We start from the raw sequence: 19178 nt of genomic DNA on the forward strand, positions 1-19178 counted from the left end.
AGCACAACATTTCTCTCTCAGTAATTGTGCGTTAGAGTGTGTGTGAATGATCTGATGGCCTTTCAAATGCAAACCTGATAGCTCAGTTGGTTGGAGTGTAGCATTGATAATGTCAAGGTTGCAGGTTCAATCCTCTTATGGGACAGCTGCATGTTCCTCCCCCCCCCCCCTTACTGTTCTCCACCCTGTTGGGAAAATTTGTTAGGACTGGTGTTGTTTGGCTTAATTGTTCATTAGTCTGGATGGGAAATGTAGGTGAAGAATGATTGAGTAATCAAATGAGGCAGTATTGGGTTAAGGGCACTCTTGGTCACCGTAGACTTTGCAGGGGTCATTGGGGATGCTTTTATTCTTGGCATGCGCACTGGGCTTAAGGGTGCTTGTTGACTTCCAATCCTTTTCTCTAGCACATACACATGCCCATCAGTAGGAAGGGACATGAACCCTCCAATTTAGGGAGATTCCCTACTGAAGAATATTTTGATTTGGTTACTCAGGTTGATTTCTGCAGAAAATCAACTTTCTCAAAGTTCTTATTATGTATATTACAACATATGCAACCTTCCTCCACAATTTGTGTCCTGGGTCTTCTTTAAGGGTGTGGTGGCAATGACTTTCTGGTGAAAGAAAGTCTTTTATCTCAACAATATTTCCACTTAATCTTCCCCAACTTGGTGCCCTCTAGATGTTATGGACTAAAACTCCCATCAGCCTCAGCCAGCATGGCTAATTTGACAAATTCACATTAAAATGCTGCTGAATTTTCATGAGGACATTAAAAGAAACAAACCTAGAAATGGATGGACTGGATTTAAGATGGGGGAAATGAGAAGCGGAGAGAAAATGAAATTGACAGATTCTCTAATCACGAATAGGGCTAAAACACCCCCCTCTCCAATTTCACTTATATAACACAGAAACTACAATTCTCTATTTTCTTTTTCTTTTTGAGCACTGGTAGTTTTCCTCATGCCAAATCCTCGGTGTTCAGGTTCAGTGTAGATTGGAAGACCTGTTAAACAAAGAGTTGATCTGCCTACACCTTTCCTTCCATGTTTTATTTTAGGATGGACCTTAGGCAGGCTACCAACTAATGCTAAAAATCCACAGCACGTATAGGAAACATAAAGTTCACAACTGTGAAGAACAGGGGGGGAAAGATGGGGCATACCAAGGGTCAGCCTAATCTTCAGCATGAAGCAAAGAGCGGGTTAAAACATCATCTTGTTCTTTAGCCGGGCCTTGAACTTTTAACAGTGAAAGGATCAATCTTCTTCCAGACAATCCATTCTTCAGAGACATTTAAAGCCTCGGACATTTTTACTTCTGTTGTTTCTACAGAGATCTTTGTTGTGTAACCCTTTTCCAGGTACCACAAAGCTTCCTTTATGTGTAAATTCTGTTTTGTATATGATGGATCAGTGAGAGCAAAAGAGGCATTATTTCGATTTTCCTGCTTCCTCTCGTTCCAAAGCCATTCCCAGGGTTGCTAGGTAGGAGATGATGAAGCAGACTGGGAAAGGCAAACTTGTTTTGCACGTGTAGTGAGATGGGGTGGGAATGTAGCAATTCCTAGATTTAATATAACTGGGGATGTGCCAAATGAACACAAATCTGAACTTGGCCATGTAGTTCCCTGGGTGACTTTGGGCAAATCATTGCCTCTCGGCCTAACCTACCTCACAGAGTCGTTGTGGGGATTAGAAGGAGGCACATGTCACCCTCAATTCCCAGTAGAAAAAAGGTGGGATATAAATACAAAAAGAAGAAGCGAGTAAGTAGAATCTGTCCCCTGCCAAACTCACTCACCATTTGGGGTGGGGGGATAATTGGGAAGGCTGGGAAATGGTGTGGAATCAACAGCTCTTAAATTATTCATGACTAACCTGTCCCTTGGGACACGGGAGGTGCTGTGGTCTAAACCACAGACCCTAGGGCTTGCTGATCAGAAGGTTGCGGTTCGAATCCCCATGATGAAGTGAGCTCCCGTTGTTTGGTCCTTGTTCCTGCCAACCTAGCAGTTTGAAAGCTCGTCAAAGTGCAAGTAAATAAATAGATACCACTCTGGCGGGAAGGTAAACAGCGTTTCCGTACGCTGCTCTGGTTTTGCCAGAAACGGCTTAGTCATGCCGGCCACATGACCTGGAAGCTGTACGCCAGCTCCCTCGGCCAGTAAAGCGAGATGAGCGCCGCAACCCAGAGTCGTCCGTGACTGGACCTAACAGTCAGAGTCTCTTTTTAACCTGTCTCTTTGATTTCATTGGGGCTAAAGCATGACTAACTTGGTCTGGATCCAGCCCATGGAAGGTAAGACTATCAATGGTGCCAGTACATCCTTCACAGTGGCCATAGGTTCCCTGATTGTTTGAATCTCTAATTGCCTGGATTAAGCACCCTCTTAAAGCAAAAGTGCACCCAATCAGTTGCATGCTCAAAATAGTGAAAAATTGGCAAGTTTTGAATGTCTTTATGTGTCTTTTTCAGATAACAGTTACATCATGATGGTTTCTGTTGTATTTGTTATGTTTTGTTATTTCTGGTTGCAACAGGTTGTTGTACCTACAAGGTGTTTTTTTTAAAAAAAATAATAATAATGTAGTGCTATTCAAACTAAGTGCATTCTTAACACATGATACCAGGAGCCGGGGGTTGTCCGCATTCCCAAAATAGTAGCAGAAGCTTACGCCTCTGAATCAGATCACTTTCTCTTGGGACAGATAAACACAGCTGAGATGTGCGAGACTCTTAATTTTAGTACCTGCGACACCATATGCTAAATGTGAGATTTAATATCTAAAGTGGTTGTCATTAAGAATTCAACTTAAAGTAACTATTATCAGAAATAGCATCTGGCAGATGTAAGTTTTCTCCCTCACCTAGGACAAGAACTAACCACAATGCTGTTAATAATGAACTCCAAGGATACACACACAGATATGAAAAAATAAATTACTATAAAAGGCTACAGGCTTCTAGCTAGAAATTTCATGGTGAGCAAGCCTAAGGGGTCAAGGAATCATTACAGCAGAGCCTTATTGGTAACTGAAAATGTTTGAAGTTATTTCATTTCATTAAATATCAACAATATACCATTTTAAAATAAGACCCACTGCTTGTCAGTCATGCCAGTGAGTAATATGATAGAATACTGTCTGTGTGCTTTATATCTCCACAGGTTAAAGGCTGAAGAATGAGAGGTACCATTCAGAAAGGGACCAAGAATATCCTTCTGAAGAGAGGCAGGGCCTTCACAAGTCACCCTGAAACTACAGGGCTGAAATGGTGACACTGAAAATGGTAGCCACAAAGCTGGAGTTAAGGAACCTTTGGTCTTCCCAACATTGTTGGACTACAACTCCCATCAACCCTAACTATTGGCCATACTGGCTGGGGTTGACAGGCACTGGAGTACAGCACCATCTGGTCTTAGCTGAAGATTTATACAGACAAAGAATGAGGCTTGTCGGCAGAGCTTAGACGTCATTTCCACTTAGTTCATCCTAGAAAGTGACTGTCGGTCTAGTTTAAATTCATCTACTTGAGTAGCACTGTGGTGAAATCCAGGGGAAAGTCTGTAACTCAGTTGTAGGGCATATATTTTGCATACAAGAGGTCATAGGTTTCATCTCCAGCTAAATGGATCTAGTAAATGATGGGAAAGACCTCTGCTTCAGACTTTGGATCATCATTGTTGCTCAATACTGGGGCAGAAGGACAAAAACAGTCTGACTTGGTATAAGGCTGCCTCCAAGATTCCTATCCCACACTATATAATAAAATGTATAAAGACCAATATTGTATGGGGTGTGTGGACATGGGTAATATCCTTGCCGGTTTATGTTGTTCAGTTAAGTTAAGTGTACTGGAATGGAAAGAAACAGCTCATTGGATGGGGCAGAGCCACTATTGTAGCTTCCCACTTGCTTATGAGGAGGGAGAGGAGGGGACAAGGGAATTTTGAGGCTGTTGCAGTGCAAATGTACTGGCAGGAGCACTGGATTGGCTCCACCAGAGTGTTTGCCTCACACTGACCACATTGTCACCTCAGCCCCTATCCCTCTCCTCCCTACAATGCAACAGTGAACTAGCTGCCAGGAAACTAGAGTACAGACTCTACCTCCATGCAGCAAACCACTTCTGGATGTGAGTAGCTTCTATGTGATCTGTTTCCCCACATGATTCTAGCTAGCCCATATAGGAGAAAGAAAACTCTAATCCTAAATTCTGCAGTGATTAACAATAACCAACACATAAATCTTAGTTATTACGCCCTCCTTTTGAGATAGGTAGTTCAAGGGACTAAGCTGTTCTTCAAGCTGAGGACAAGAGGTTTTAAGATGCGGAGAGCATATGAATTACCTCATGGAAATTAATCAGCATTTTATTGCAAATTTCTCCTAAAGTACATTTTTTTGTATGCAGCTTTGCCTAAAATGATGCACTTGTGAATGTTATGTTCACAATTATATGCATTTTGGTACACATTGCTGAGCTGGATAACTGTACTGCAAAATTTGGAGAAATGAGAATTTCGAATGATTGCTGTGTTTCACTTTGCATAGTGTAAGGTAGGTTTGCCTTTAAATGTGGACTGAATCTAATTCCTTCTCAGCCATAGCTGCAAATAGGGATGGAGGAGAAATTTGATTTAGCATGCATTTGAAGCTGAATCCACTCCAGCCATTGTAGCTGGATATTGGGAACTGTAGTCCAACAACATATGGAGGAAAACAGAATCCCCAACCCTGCCTTTAACCCAAGGCTTATGAGTCATATGTGGCCATCCAGGGTTCTCTAGGACACAACTTGTCTATGGGCCACACTCTCACTCAGTGCAATTTTTCTAGAAAAGGAGGTGCTGCAACTCACCATGAACGCCTCCCTTGTTCTCTCATAATGGCAATGGCGCCCACCTGAGAGATGCTGGAACTGAGTTCTGGCTGGAAAACCCCCCTGTTCTCAGCCATTCTGCTCTATGATCTCCAGAGTGCTAATGTCTGGCTTCAGTGTGTCTTTGAGTTGTGATCATGTCTTGCTGGCTTGAGTGAAAAGATGTGATTGTAGAATCCTCTGGCTTTTGTGTTGCTGGAATGCAACCTATAGTATGAAAGAGTTTGTTGCCTCTTAACCACTGGCATATGGTCTCCTGAAGGGCTTCTGCAACAGAACATCACCCTTGGGCCGCCAAAGGTTCCCATCCTTCCTTCTTAGGACTGTTTGTTTGTGTGTGTTTACAATGGCAGACTAGCATGCCTACTACTTCTCTGGAGGCGTCTTGTGAAGTCTCCCAAAACAACAACAACAACAATAAAACTCAACACCTTTGTGGATGGTTCATACTTACATATTCATGCTGTGATGTCTGGAACATCAAGTGAAGGCTTCAGTGTGTGAATGGATCATCACTGCTTAGCAGCACATATGGGATTTTCAGTTGGCCTCAGATTCCATGTTTTTTGGTGGAATCTGTTGACATACTTTGGGACTGACATATTTCAGGACACAGGCATGTCTTTATGAGGCAGCCCATATTCTAATCAATACAAACATTGCACAAAAACTCAAAGGCAATTTGGGGGATGTTCCAGGTTATAAAGTTCCCAGCCATCTCAAGTTGTGATGGCAGTTTTCTTGTTTTTGGTAGTGAGTCCTGCCTCATCTCTAGACTTTGATATTCTTTCTAAGAAAAGAACTTCCCCTTGGTAATCCAGCATTCTATTAAAATTGGATGCAGCAGTCACACTACTTGAGCTTATTCACTGTATAATCCATCATTATTTGCCAGAACTCTGAGTGATTTGTGCTTTTTATTTTTTAAAGGAAGCTTTTAAATATTTCCCTTTCTGCACACAGCAAGGTATACTACTCGGTCAGGAACCGTAAGTGGAAGGGACAACTGTGAATTGGTGTAGAGTGCACAGCCTAAGTGTTCTAATAGCAGTATAATACAATTTATGCTTATACTGCTTAGTTGGTTTGGGTATATTCAGCATATCATTATTCTATCAGAACTGAAAACTCCTAACTGGCTTGCATATTTTTTTTTTTAGCAGATGCACCCATAAAGGTAAAGGTACCCCTGCCCGTATGGGCCAGTCTTGACAGACTCTAGGGTTGTGCGCCCATCTCACTCAAAGAGGCCGGGGGCCAGCGCTGTCCGAAGACACTTCCGGGTCGCGTGGCCAGCGTGACATCGCTGCTCTGGCGAGCCAGAGCCGCACACGGAAACGCCGTTTACCTTCCCGCTAGTAAGCGGTCCCTATTTATCTACTTGCACCCGAGAGTGCTTTCAAACTGCTAGGTTGGCAGGCGCTGGGACCAAACAGCGGGAGCGCACCCCACCGCGGGGATTCGAACCACCGACCTTTCGATCGGCAAGCCCTAGGCGCTGAGGCTTTAACCCACAGCGCCACTGGACCAAAATACTGCATCTAACATTTTTAAGGAGTTTGCAACTCAGGGGTGGCAAACCAACAACAATGCCCCACTCCCTTCCTTTTTAATTTCTTCACTATATCCAGAGTAATGTATCCTGCCCTCACACCTATTTAGCTGCATGGCAGTGCCATGTAACCAATGGGATTTTGCTAAGTGATGATCTCTAGTGTCACAAGGTTGCAAGGTGACAGGGCTGGCCCTATCAATAGGCAGAGTGACAATGGCCTCAGCTGGCAATTGCTGAGAGGCAGCAGTGAATGCTCTTTCAGCTGTTCCTTCTAAGCTCCCCACCCTTAGCTATACCCTTCTAGTGGAAAACAAGCTTGTGTTTGCCCCATGGTTTGCTCTGTACCCCCCATAACTTGCTGCTGCCCTCAAGTGTGGTGAAGAACACTACCCAATTACTAGTATTGAAGTAAGATCCAATTGGCAGTCTGGTCCATTTCTGTCCATCAAATGCAGGGACAGGAATGATTTTGTTATTCGCTGCTTCAGGCAGCAAAATGTCTTGGGCTGGCCCTAGGTGGAAACCATCTCCAGAACATGTTCAGTCTTGCATTACAATTCCAAAGGTCACAATGTGGGGGTTGTAAAGGCACTGAAGACTAAGTGCCTTGGGTTATGCTGGGCCTGTGCAAAGTCACGGCCAGGTGGAATAAATCCCAGCACTCCTTGGATGTGAACCAAATGATTCTTCTGCTCATCCCTAATTCAGACTTAAATAGTTGCCATTCATTCTCACAACAGCAAAATGTTAAAAATGACAAGGTTTATAAGGGTTATTAAGTTTTGTAATAGGCTGTTCTTTTGAAGCTTGTTATATGCTTGTTCTATTCCCATCCATTAGCTGTGTTCGCCACTCCCCATCCTCCTTCCAGCAAGTGATGGATCCACAAGGGCCACAATGAAATGTGTGTAAATAAAGCACTCCTTGGGTGGGTGTGGAGGAATGGGAATAAGAGACTTTGCATGTGTTCAAGAAAGAACCCAGGAAGGAGCTTTGATCTATGCAGGATGACTGACAGGTAAATGAAGCCCTTGGAATGAGGAAGAACAAGTTTTGTCTTTTTGTCATAAAATAATTTTCTTACAAAATCTGTTTCAATATAGCTTCACCCTCTCTCGTTTGACTCACTTAAAGCTGCAGCCTTCACCAACCAAGGTGTTAGATTTTTCATAGAGGGCTTTTTGTTCAGCATCACTAAAAGGATGGCTATTTTTAATGAGCTGGCTGACAGCCTGGATTTAAAAGTGGTTTGTCTTTAAAAGGTGTGATGCAGAAAAACCAATGACATATGGATGGTGGTAAAAAAAAAGTTATTTGAAATTACATAGTGAGTTAACTGGTTTTCAGCCAGTGGTTCAGGACCTAAGAGTTGTCTCAAGGCTATAATGTGAAGGCACATGATGTAGTCACCACACTGAAGATGAGTGGGTCTAGTTCTAATCGGGGCCTGATTGAGAGAATAACTTGGGAACTTACCCACGTCTCTTTCAGTACCATGTCAGAAGAGTACCAGTTGCTGCCAATCACTAGTGGGGAGAGTGCTGATGTTCTCATGTCCTGCTTTGGGACTTTCTGTTGAGAACAGGATGCAGGACTTTGGCTAAGCCTTTGGCCTCTGTTAGCAGAGCTATCTATCTATCTATCTATCTATCTATCTATATCTATCTATCTATCTATCTATCTATCTATTTATCTATCTATCTCAGAAAATGTATACACCACTTGATGGTAACAAACAAACAAATAAATCCTCAAAGCAGTTTACAAAAGATAAAACAGTAAAATCAAGGGAAATTCAAAACCCTACTTTAAAACATGAAAAAAAGTTAAGGTACTGAAGCAGAATAAAATTACCTCTACTTTCTAAGCATCTGGGTAGGCTTGTCTAAAGAGGAATGTTTTAGCAGGTGCTGAAAAGAGTATGGTAAAGTTTCCTGCTTGGTTTCAGTAGGCATGGAGTTTGAAAGTGCAGGTGCTGCCACACTAAACAATCAACTTATTGCAAATGCGGATCGGGTATTATGTGGCGCCTAGGGTGATACCAATTCTGTTGATGGAAGCAGTCAAGTGGGCACAGGCAGAGTAAGGTGATTTTGTAGGTAAATTAATTGCACTTTGTTAAGTGCTTTATTTACTAATAGTAACACCTTGAATGTGGCCCAGTAGCAAATAGCTAACCAGTGCAGATCTTTGAGCACAGGTGTTATATGCTGGTAAGGCCTTGCTCCTGTCAGCAATCTTCACCAACTGCAGCTTCCAGATCAAGCACGAATGAACCCCCAGGTAGATCATATTGCAGTAATCCAGTCTAGTAGTAACCAATATATGAACTACTGAAGCAAGGCTTTCCTGGTCCAGGAATGACCATATTTATCAAACCAGCTGCACTTGGCTAGAGGCACTTCTAGTCACAGAGGCTACTTGAGCTGGATTCAGTGACAGAGCTGGATTCAGAAGCACCCCCAAACTGGAAGCCTGCTCCTTCCAGGAGAGTCCATCCAGGGTAAGCAACTGACCAGTATCTTGGACATGAGAACTATTCGCCTTCACTTCCTCTGTCTTGCTAGGATTCAAGCTGAGCTTGTTTTACGTGATGCATTTCACCACGGAGCCTAGGCCTGCCCTGATTCAGATGTTATACACAAACAGAGCTGAGTATTATCAGCATGTTGATGGCACCATACCCCGACACCCCCAATGGCTTTATGTAGATACTAAATAGTGCTGGAGATAACATAGCCACTAGGGGGCTGAAAGGCACTCTCCCAACCCTACTCTCTGGACTCAGTCCTGAAGATAGGATTGAAACCATTGCAATTGGTTCCAAATGAGGAATTTCCATTCCCTGGAGCCGGTCAGGGAATACAATGGTCAGTGGTATCAAATGCTGACGAGGGGGGGGGATACAATGGTCAGTGGTATCAAATGCGGATGAAAGATCAAGAAGCAGGAGCAAGGTCACACTCCCTCTGTTCTACTCTCTGCAATGGTCATCCACCAAGGTGACCAAGGCTGACACTTTCATGACCAGGTCTGAACCGAGATTGAAATACATCTAAATAATCTGTGTCTTCCAAGAATGCTTGCAGCTGTCCCACCACGGCCCTCTCCACCACCTTCCCCAAGAAGAGGGTATTGGCAACTGACTTAAAGCTGTTCCAATCCAAAGGGTCCACAGCTGGTTTCCACAAATGCCTCTTTCAATGCAGCAGGAACCACCCCCTCATGTAGCAATGTGTTAACCACACTCCGAACCCAGCGAGTCATAATCCCTCTGCTATATTTGATAAAACAAAAGGGACAGAGTTTGAGGGGGCATGTGGTCAGATGCCAGGACCTTGTCCATGCCAGCCGATTAAAGGTAAAGGTAAAGGGACCCCTGACCATTAGGTCCAGTCGTGACTGACTCTGGGGTTGTGGCGCTCATCTCGCTTTATTGGCCGAGGGAGCCGGCGTACAGCTTCCAGGTCATGTGGCCAGCATAACTAAGCTGCTTCTGGCGAACCAGAGCAGCGCACGGAAATGACATTTACCTTCCCGCCGAAACGGTACCTATTTATCTACTTGCACTTTGACGTGCTTTTGAACTGCTACGTTGGCAGGAGCAGGGACCGAGCAACTGGAGCTCAACCCATCATGGGGATTTGAACCGCCGACCTTCTGATTGGCAAGTCCTAGGCTCTGTGGTTTAACCCACAGCGCCATCCGCGTCCCGCCAGCTGATTACGTTAGGTGAAACCAAACACATAAAACATCATCAATAGTGGCACTGAATACTTCAACTTGAGTTCAAGATTACTCCAAAGTCAAGTGACTTTATTTTCAAAGTGCATATCAAGTTGGTCACAGTGGGTCTTTGATGCCTCCAGATATCCTTCCCCCACACTGGCAGTCAGTAACCTCTGGACTGTTTGAGACAACTCCACCACTGCCTGCTAGAGGAAGCAGAAGGAAGAGGAGAGAACTCAGCCTCATAGCTGGGCTTGCAAAGCTTCCCTGCTGTTTGGGGAGGTATGACTCAGCCTAGAACCAGGACTTGTGCAGCCTTCAGGGACTTGTAGTGTTGGGGGAAAGTGTATGGAGGGAGGGGGTCAACCAAATGCCAGGTCTATCATGACCTGTGGGGCCTTGAGGCCGATCTCCCCAGAGGGAGAGAAATGCAAAATGGGTGAGGTGGCCATGTATGTCTTCCCAGCCATGCTCCATAACTTAAATCTCTGTGTCTGAGCACCCTTTCTTTGGTTCCAGTGCTTTCCCCACAAAAACTTGCTCTCTAAAGCTCAGTTGGAGCAAACGTCAATCCACAGAAAACCCAAACTGATGCTCTGATTCAGCTTTAAAGAGTGGGTTTTCACAAGTAAGCTCAGCGGGGGAAAACAAAGTTCAGACATGGAGCTTTTAAGCATGGACCCATGCCTGGAAAGTGTGGGTCAAAAGGTTAATGTAGATATCCTTGAGCAGGCACACAAATCAACTGGTCGTAGTTTTCCTCACTACAGTGAGATATATAATACATACATTAAATTACCACATGCACATATTATGTACATCTTATCATGAGAATCTTTACTTATACGCAGAAAGAAGGAGTTTTATCTCCATATGGCAGGTAGGAAACTGAGGCTGAGAAAATGGCTGTTTGCCCAAGGACAACTTGTGACCTGAGATTTTGGCTGTGGACTTCTTGGTTTGCAGTTCACATTTTTTAGTGACTATATTATGCTAGAGGCCAGGCTGGGCTGTGGGGAGGCTATCATGAAGGAAGGAAGAATTAGGTTTTTTGTGTTCATCCCTGAGGACAAAAATGTTAAAAATGGAAATGTTAAAAGCAAAGTGAGAAAAAAAATATATTCTCACTTCAAAGTGAAATAAAATTGTTTTGAAAGGAGTCTTGGAATGCAATCTCAATGCAAAGAGAGCCTATTTAGAGAAAATGGGATCCATAAATGTCAACGACACCTGTAGGCTGCCTGTGAATGCCCCTGTTTTTTTGACAACTGCATTGATAAGCCACAAGCACATTAAAACAAACATGCTCACTTTATCAGGTTAGGGGGGGGAGCAGGGGAAGTTGCTGAGTTGGAAGAAGAACCTTTTGAAAATCATTTGTTTCCCTGCAAAGTGGCAGAAAAAAAGATTTTGGAAGAATGGAAAGCAAGAAATAATGGCTGCATACTCCCCCCATCACAATAGTTTTGGATTTTTAATTTCTCTCTTTGGGCATGGAGAGCAGCAATCAGAAGTCCTTCATTAAGTCCTAAAGTGTCTCAGTGCTATCCCATAACTCCTCTGAAGGGGAAAGTTCCATTATGAAACTGGTGAAGCTATTAACTCCCACTGATGTTAAGGGGAAAGACAACAGTCTGCACCCAATTTGTGCAGGGTTTTTTGTTTTGTTTTTGTTTTTGTTTTACCTTTAAAGCCTTAAACCAGTGCAGCAAACCCCCTTTGTATGCCCTATATAACCACCACGGGTTACCTTTCAGTTTTTGCGTGAGGTTAAGCTTAGATGCTTGAAGACTCAGTCAGAAGGTGAACAAATAAGAAAGATTTATTATACAGAACAGTGTAGATAAAACAAATGATGTGTTGGGAGATAATGTTCTTTCAGGAAATAGTTAACTTATTAATAATTATACTAAAGCTAGTGGATGTTACAGGCTTCTAAATAAGGTTGTAAATGCACAGCTTCTTTTAAACTTCAGTTGCTTATTTTATTACTCTTCAGTTAGATGTTACAGGTTTCTAGACTAGGTGGTAAATGCTCAGCTTATTTCCAGGTACTTCAGTTCCTTAACTTAATTGCATAGGTGTTACAGCTTAATACTTAGGTTCTTAAACAAGCTTAATGCACAGCTTCCTTCACAGTTCAATACTTTGGTTCCTAGCCAAGAAGATACTTTCTCTCAGTTTCTCAACCTCTTAACAATCACATTCCTGAGGTACTGCTAGCAGTATAACAAACCCAGGGGGTCACCACACCCCTCCGAACTGGTTTGGGAGCCTTTCTAGAATATTTATCATCTCCTGACTGAAATGAGACCTCAGTAGACTGTAACCTCACAGCTACTACTTCTGCTCAAATTCAGCCCCACCCCCAGTTAACTCCTGTCTGAAGGCTCTCCCAAGACACTACACACTGTCTTTCTACCTACGTTCAGAGACTTCTTTCTCTAGCTGTAGATATTTTCCTCAGAGTGGATGTTACACACAGAGACCAGAATCAACTCAATAACTCTCCATCCCCAAACTGTCTCTTAAAATATCTCACTCCAGCTCTTCCCCTTTAACTATCTCCTTAACTATCTGAACACTATTTCAGAAACTGATCCTTTTATTCTCCCTCCCAAAGTGCTGTCACCACCTCCCTCCCCCCTCTGCCTAGCTGTCTTGGTAGTCAATCAGAGAGAGGCTCCAGCACTTTGGTGGACCTCTGAGGCACTGCATCACCAGACTCTGGTCTAACTCAGCTGTCTATTGCAGCCAGCCTTTGCCAACCTAGTGCAGGATAGCTGTGCCTCAAACTGTTTGGGATCTTGATATATGAAAGACCACCTCTACTTCTGTGAACTTGCCCATGCATGCCGGCTGTTAGAAGAGGCCTGCCTTTATGACCCTAAGACTGGTGGGCACAAGAAGCAGGGTCTTCCTATTTGTGGCATCAGGGTCAGTTCCCCACTCCCCATGGGTAACTTGAAAATTGCTAAGGGTCTTGGGCAGATCAGCTCATGATTTTTCTTCCTGGTGCAGCAGTTGCAATATACTATGTTAGATGCTGAATGGTTTTTAATTGCATTTTTACAGATATAGGATGGACCACCAGAAGCAAGTTTGAGGACCACTGGTGGTCCTTGGTTGACAGTTTGGGAGCCCCTAACTTAGGTTATGGAGTTCCCTGCTATGGGAGATCTGACAGGCCCCCTCTCTGTCTTCAGGCATCAGTTGAAAGTGGGGAACTAAGAGTTGTTGAGGTATTTGATGAAGTTACTGTTGTTTTATGAATGCTTTGCTTAAAAATGCACACAGTGATGGAACTAAAAGGCTAAGTTGAAATGTATCATTGGATGAACACTGGATCCAAACAAGCAACTTTGAAGGTCCTTGTGCAAGCAAAATGTCTGAAGGATATCAGTGAAAGCCTTAAGAAGGTCAATGCAACTAGGAAAATTTATCAGGGGGCTTAATCAAAACTTTTGGCTTCAGCCGCAGCCAAAGGGAGAAAGGTCATTCTGGTAGGAGATGATGGGATGGCCCCAGACTGTTTAACTGGAAGGGACTGCTTAACTGGAAGGGAGATCCTTTTCACACCTTCATAATGCAAAAGCTCGGTAAAATTAAAAATAATAATATTGTTTGCTATACAGCATCAGGCTCCCCCCCCCCCCATTTTCAAAATGTGTGTGTGTGTGTGTGTGTGTGTGTGTGTGTGTAATATATCAACAGCCAAATGCCACAGGAAAAACCACTTTTGCAGCTGGAATTATGATGGGGCACCTAAGAGCAATAGACATAAATGGTATTTTAAATGCTGCAGTTTCAGAGGTACTTTTCTGCTGAAACTAAGAGAAGGGGGAGGAAAAAATAGGTTTGTTTAGTGGTAAGCAAAGCTAACATGACAGCAATATGAGGCTATCACCACCAGACCAGTTGGTCTTCCAGGAATATCTGGTAAGAGTTTTTAATAATAGATGCTGTTTCTCTACTGGGGTTTCTCCCAATAAGTCATAATAAGACAAAATTGTGGCATAAACCCCAAAAGGGGAAAAATACTACATCTATTATTAAATTCTTTTTTCCCCGTTAGTAATTTTGCCCATGACCTTGTAAAAAAAATTTTTTTTCATGATTTTTATGGTGGAAAGCAATCATAGCAAGGATAAGGGTTACAATGTTGAGGTTCCAGTGGGCTCCTGCTGATTCTTTCTCCATTACTTTGATAGCCAGGTTATTATGTCCACAGGAAGAGACCATTATCAGCCATCTTTGCCCAGTAACCCTTTACATTACTGATCCTATACATCAGCAGGCAGAGAGCTGGAGCTGGGTTGAAGGGAAATGACTATGCCCTGCAATCCAAGTTCCCTGTCTTACTGCAGTACAGGGTGAATAATTCATTCAGACTGAGGGTCGCATTTCCTTCTGGGCCACCTTACATAGGGCACATTCCAGTGGTGACCAGGGCCAGAGGCATAGGTGGGCGGTCCAAATAATATTACACTTAGCTTTGCATAGTAGAGCACTTTCTGCACACCTGCACCCCTCTCTATCCTTCAACCACACAAGCAAGAAGAATCATCAGACACATTCCAATCCAACAAACAAAGAGGATGTGAATCAAGGGACTCAGCTACATTAGTAAAGAAAAAGCATTTTAATGCATTATAACACTGTGACACCAGTTGGCGCTGTGGAGTTCTGTCTTTCGCCAATGTGATTTCCCACTTTGCAGTTTGCAACGCATTTTCCTGAAATGCTTTTTTGATGTGTCATGATCTAGCCAAGGTCAGGCAGGAATATGGTCTGTGGGTGAAAATGCAGATGGGAAGCGTGTGTTTCTTGCAGAGAATCCCAAGGGTCAGACAGAGGGGGCATGTAGAGTCACATTTGACTCCTGAGCCTTAGGTCTCGTAGAACTATAGAGTTACCGTAGATAGGATCCCAAGGGATCCTAGTTCACACCCGTGCAATGCACAGGTGGGTTTCTTATATGCAAATTCTTTGTATGCTTCTTATCAGTGATTTCCCCCTCCCCCCTAGAAAAGTAGGTGCCGGTACTCACCATAAAGTTGATACAGTAAGTGCTACAGTTTTTAACAACAAAAAGAGGGGCCAATACTGTGTATCCTTGAGTACCCCCTGGGGGGGGAAAGCATTGATTCTTATTCAGAAGCCATACCTCTGATGTGCAGTGGGAATGAGTTTCAAGCAAGTATTCGAGGAAAGGAGAATTATGATTAGGTGGTAGAGCTTCTTTGTTGAATGCAGAAGTGCCCAGGTCCTCTGGCACTTCAGGTGCAAGCAACAGATAGCAGGTGGCAGGGAAAACCTCTTCCTGAGATGCTAAAGGTCAGCAACCAATCAAAGTAGGCATTACTGGGCTAGACTGACAAATAATCTCACCTTGGCCAAGGCTGCATCAAATTCCAGGACATAGGATTGTAGTTTTGTTGACCGGATGTGAGGAACGTTTATGACACTTTGGGCTTTTTAGCTTAGGAGAAAAAAATGTGACCAAGAGAGGGACATGATATGCATGGTGTGAAGAAAGTGGTCAGAAAGAACTTTTAGAACAGGGACGTCAAACTCCCAAGAGACTGCGATCTACTCACAGAATAAAAAACTGGCAGTGATCTACCCTTTTTTCGGGGGGTGGGTTCAGGTCAAAAATGTTGAGCTTACTTTAGGGGGGAAAGGAAAAAGTCACTCACCAAGAGATCGATCAGGAAACAAACAACCTCACAGCGAAAACTCCGTCTTCCGTTCTAGTGATCATGTGCGAATGGAGGACGGGGCAAGGGAGCGGGTCCGGGTCCTCTTTTTCCCATGCAAAGGAAAAAGAGCCCGTGATCAACCCAAACCTCCCAGGGATCGACCAGTTGATCGCTGTCCACCTGTTGGACACCCCTGTTTTAGAATATTAGAACCTGGAGCAATCCAATGAAGCTAAATGTTGGGAGATTCAGTATAAAAGGAAAAACAGCTTCACCCAGCACATGCTCAGACTCTGGAACTCACTACCACAAGATGCCATGATGGCCATCAACCTGGATGTCTTTAAAAGGGGATGAGACAAATTCATGGAGGATAAGGCTACCAGAGGCAACTAGCTCTGATGGCTATGTTCTACTTCTACTGTAGGAGGAAGTATTGTCTCTGTATACCAGCTGCCAGGAATTGCAAGTGAAGAGAAAGCTTTTGCGCTTAGGCCCTTGCTTACAGGCTTCTTATTGGCATCTGGTTGACTACTGTGACAACAGGATGTTGGACAAAACGAGCAGGCCCTTATTACGCTTCTGAAACTTTAATTGAAAGGAATAAATATTTGCTCCAGACTTTGCTCTATTTCTGATGCTCAATCTGTTCGTATTGCGATGTCAGATTGGTTTGGGGAGAGCTTTTCTATCATTCTCAAGAAACAGGCAATGAATATTAATTGCAGCACTGTGTTTATATGATTCTCCTTTACATCTCAAAAGGGAAGATGGGACTCATAGTCCCTGAAACCTTGACATGACTTGATAAGACCCCATTTCTGTTAACACAGTGTAGAGTTGTCAGAAGGTGGGGGATCATATATTTTTTGCATAGCAAATACAGGATGGGTACCCTTGAGCTAAGCAGCAGGCTTGCCAATTTATCACCTTGAAATGTCAGAGGGCAAGTGTTGTCAGAATATTCAGAAGAGATCACATTTGAAATTATGATCCCAGCATTTGATATTTTAGATGAAATTAAACCTGCCATCCCCCTAAAAGTGACTATAGCCCGTTCTTACAGTATTACAGCTGACACTGTTATATAGCACCAATAGTAAAATTGGTTTGATGTCTTGTTTTGTTTTTACAACAAATGGTCCAGAAATTTCATGAAATAAATAAGATAGCTGCAGTTATGAAGTTAAAAGTGACAATGTTTGTACTAAGAAGGTCTCTAGTAGACACATGAGGCTTGTAATTGACCACATTTGTAGCGGGAAATAGAATGGCAGAAGAGAAAGCAGGGTTACGTCTCCACTTCCCCTTGAATGAGCCTTATGCACATACTTCTTAATGCACATAAACTCCCTTTCATAATGATGCTGAATTTTTGGCTGCTAGGACATGGCTAATAGATCTGCCAAATGTTGTAGCTCAGGGAAAGCAAGCTTGGTGCCTCTCCCATCACCTTTGAGCATTGTACCTACTGGTTGTGGCTGATTGGGGGACGGTCAAGTCCAATATCTGGAAGGCACCATGTTGGCTACTGGTGTAGCTCCTGCAGACATTCCCACTTGCCCCTCAATATATTTACCACTATGTTGTAGAATAATTCATTTTAATTGGAACTTCTTTTTTTAACTTCTCCTTCCATTTCTTGCATCCCCCATTTTTAAAAAGAGATTGGGGTTTTATGTTGAAATTTCATTCCAAGCTTGGCTTGATTTATGAATAAGGAAAACATTGGCACTATAAATATCACCTTTTTATCCCCAACAACTTATCTTTAGGCTGCCTACCTTTCCTACAGCTGCAAGAAGGTTTATTGCCACTGAAGATGAGACTGGATTGTTTCTGCCTTCCTTGTATAGATTTCACAGTGCTGTGCATGCAGACTTTGGAGTTTATTTGAAGTGTTTGTTACTTAGTCCTTGAATCTGAGCCTCCTGAAAATATGTTCACTTTATAGGGAAGGGTGGATTTACCTGATTATCAGTGTAAAAGGAAAAAAAGGAAAGCTTTTCCAGTGATACTAAAATGATACATTTGGTCCCAAGCATAGCCACTGACCCAAAATATAGTCACTATCAGCACCTAGAAGCTTCTGAAAAAAAGTCAGTAAATCAAATTCACAGGAGATTGCTGTGGAGTCAACAGAGTATTGCTGGAACCAATACTCTGTATTTTATTATTTTATGTTTTAATGATTTTGTTGTACATAAGGATATTTTTAAATAGTTGGTGGTTTAGGATTACACTTTATAAAATAAATTTTAGGATTACAATATATAAAATAAAGTTAAATAAAGTAGAGGTCCAGTAATGTGCTCTTTTTGGGAAAAAGAATTTTGGCAACACATTAAGAACTGCGTGTCATCAGAGACTGAGAATGACATCAATTCTAGGAGATTATCTGGACTGTGTGCCCTTTCAAAGCCCTTTCAGGAACAGAAGAGTATTTCAGGTGTCCAACTTCTTCTCTTGTGATCGGCAGACAACAAGGCATCTCTGGATTGGCCAGGCCTGGTATACATACTTGGAGCCTAGCCTTTTGACTCTGCTTGGTCAGCGTTGTAGGACTTGGAGTTCTTGAGATGTCCTATGTATATCCCCTGCTGATACCCACAAAACCAGCAGTGGGGAAACTGTAGCTTATCAGACTTCCCCATTTGGTCCCCAAGGCCATTTTGGCAAACCCACATCTTCCATCCTAACTGAGGCCATATGTGACCTTAGATGAGTAGAAGAGGAAAAAGAAGAGTTTAGATTTGATATCCTGCTTGATCACTACCCTAAGGAGTCTTAAGGCGGCTAACATTCTCCTTTCCCTTCCTCACTCTGTGAGGTGAGTGAGGCTGAGAGACTTCAGAGAAGTGTGACTAGCCCAAGGTCACCAAGCAGCTGCATGTGGAGGAGCAGAGACGCAAACCTGGTTCCCCAGATTATGAAACTACCGCTCTTAACCACTACACCACACTGGCTCTCAGTAGAATAGAGACACAGTTAGGTCAAAAGGTGGTTTTCTAACACCTGCAAAGCCCTGCACAAAGTCCCATGCATGGTGTTTCACAAGTCCCAACAATCAGTTGGTCATCGGGGCTTGCAAAGTGCTGTTCTGTTGCCTAATTTCAAACTAGATGTTCAAAGACAGGTAGGTGGCCCCTTTCCCACTTGGTTGAGGGCAGGAGAGGAAAGGATCCAGCCTCTTAGCCAGATCCTGTTCCACATCCCTGTACTATACAATAGTTACTCAGAAAAACACTATTGCTCAGATCCTTGTAAGGCAGAGATGAGAATCCCAGACTTGCAGGCTGAAC

The sequence above is a fragment of the Podarcis tiliguerta genome (genome assembly GCF_965153285.1).
Source record: "Podarcis tiliguerta genome assembly, chromosome: Z".
Lineage (NCBI taxonomy): Eukaryota > Metazoa > Chordata > Lepidosauria > Squamata > Lacertidae > Podarcis > Podarcis tiliguerta.